Raw genomic sequence first — 2,268 nt, forward strand, 5'->3', positions numbered from 1 at the left:
ACATCCACTTAGGCCCTACAGTCAAAACCCATACTCCAGGGGACATGATATTTATAATTTTAATTATAATTACTAAGTCAGTTTTTCATACAGATGTGTGAGAGTAGAGAAGAAGAATTTTAAAACACATGCATTAACTCTATATGGCCATATTGCCGCCTCCTCCCCCCACCCACGGGTTGAACTTCTGACCCAGGGGCCATGAGCTTCACAATTTAGGCAGAGGAGTTCATGAGTAACCATGCATTTAGTTTTTTCCCCCATATGTGTTGGAGCTAGTATAAAGAAGAATATTTTCTAAGATTTAAAACATTTTCACTATATGGCTATATATTGGCCCCGTTCTAGGACCCAAACTTCTGACCAGGGGTCAAGAATTTCACAATTTAGTTTTAACAAAATTAATATACCGTTTATATATACATGTATGAGATTATATAAAGAGGAAGATTTTCTAAGATGTAATACATTTTTATTATATGGTCATTTTCGCCCCAGCCTAGAGTCTGAACCCCTGACCCAGGGTCAATGAATTTCAAAATTTTGGTAGAGGGTGTTATGTATACATCATAACCATGCATTTCCTTCATACATGTATGTATCGGTGTAGAAAAGATTTTTAAAATTTTTTAATTTATTGTTAATTTAATGCAGACATGCAGTGTAATGCAGGCATGACGGTCGACACACACAGTCATGATGACGAATGAAGACCAACTGCAATTGGTCACCTGAGTGAGTGACTCAGGTGACCTAAAAAATGCTACAGGTTGCTGTTTTTGTCCATTTTTGTTATTCAAACAAAAAATCTGTTCATATTTTCTTCATTAATTTTCAATTAAAGTAAGCTGATACATTTCAGCAATATTCATTGATATAGAACATTTATACTCAATGGAAACAAATTAAACGCATTTAACGAACTATACACACCTTTATAAAGGCCTTTAACTCAAAATGGCGACATATCTTTAATGTTTACCATTTGTTTACACTTCCTTGTTGATGAAATAAAACTTCCGGGTAACCCCAAAACGAGATTCAATACATCAATGCGCTGATCGGGGTGGGGGGGGTGGGGTGGGGTCCGAACATCCCCTCTTTTCGTTTTTTTTTTCATTTCTTAGTTTACATAGTGAAATTACCGAAAATATCCACATGCGCCTGTTTTAGACAGGAGGCCTATTTTCTATACACATTAGAATACCTCCTGTATGAAACAAGCATTAAGCGCTGCCAAAAAATATCCCTCGTACCCCCCCCCCCCCCCCGGATCCGCGCATGATACTTTGTGCTACATATAATTGATTGTTAAAGGACAGTAAAGATAATCTAATTCATCTTAGTTAAATTGAAAAGGTTAATGAGTAAAGTCTGGCTTATGAACTTCAACATAACGTTTGACATATCAGAATTGATGTTATAATATGTGTGTGATCGGAAGAACACTTATGTGACTCCAATCTTATGAGTTGGTATATAAAATTAAACTCCCTGATGTGTAGGTCTCTATACCTAGTTTTTCTCCGACTTCATCACGTCAACTGTCGTCTGTTCTGTCTGTCTGTTGACTGGTCCTCTGTCTCTATATAGGAACTGGGTGGTTTCGCCCTCGTTACACGCGTGCTCTGAGATGTTTCGCCCCTGATTAAATACAAGTAATAAATCATGTAAATAATTGAAGCATAGATAGGTTTTATCCGATTACCTGCAATTATATCTTTAAGAATCCGTAATGTACTATCAAATTATGGATTTTTTCAAATAGACAAACCAAGAATTTAGTTTATTTTGCGACATTTTTTTGTCAATCTGAGTCTTGCAATAATATATTTGATACATGTACCAGTAAATGTTGCAACATATAACGTTAGTTATGAATGCCCCATCCAGGCACGTAGCATCGGGGGTGGGGGTGGGGTAGAGGGGATGCAGGAAACAGCTAAGTATGATCAATAGCAGGCACGTAGCATCGGGGGGGGGGGGGGGGGGGGGGCAGCCACTTTTTCACGCAGCAAAGATTTTTCTTAAATTTACATTCAAAAAATTGAATTTACATGGAGTTGGCCCCCCACTTTTCTGTGACCCTGTACAAATTAAATTGAAATTAAGATTTAAGTGAAAAGTATACCCCCCCCCCCCCAACGTATTAGGGATTTTCAGGATTTTGGTAACATCCCCCCTTTTTTTATACCCCCCCCCCTTTTGGGCTTTTTTTGGATGAGTCTGCTGCGCCCCCCCCCCCCCCCCCCCCCAACACACACAAAC

General features: G+C 38.5%; 1 protein-coding gene across 1 annotated transcript in view; it reads right to left on the minus strand.

Moving 5' to 3' along the window:
• Positions 1–1,008, minus strand: part of LOC128169973 (uncharacterized) — a 7,715-nt gene extending 6,707 nt beyond the window's left edge. Inside the window, exon 1 of the mRNA XM_052835986.1 lies at positions 934–1,008. The gene's annotated coding sequence lies outside the window, so the exon portion shown is untranslated. The remainder of the gene's footprint in view (positions 1–933) is intronic.
• Positions 1,009–2,268: the final 1,260 nt, after the last annotated feature.

The sequence above is a fragment of the Crassostrea angulata genome, unplaced genomic scaffold (genome assembly GCF_025612915.1).
Source record: "Crassostrea angulata isolate pt1a10 unplaced genomic scaffold, ASM2561291v2 HiC_scaffold_270, whole genome shotgun sequence".
Taxonomy (NCBI): Eukaryota; Metazoa; Mollusca; class Bivalvia; order Ostreida; family Ostreidae; genus Magallana; species Magallana angulata.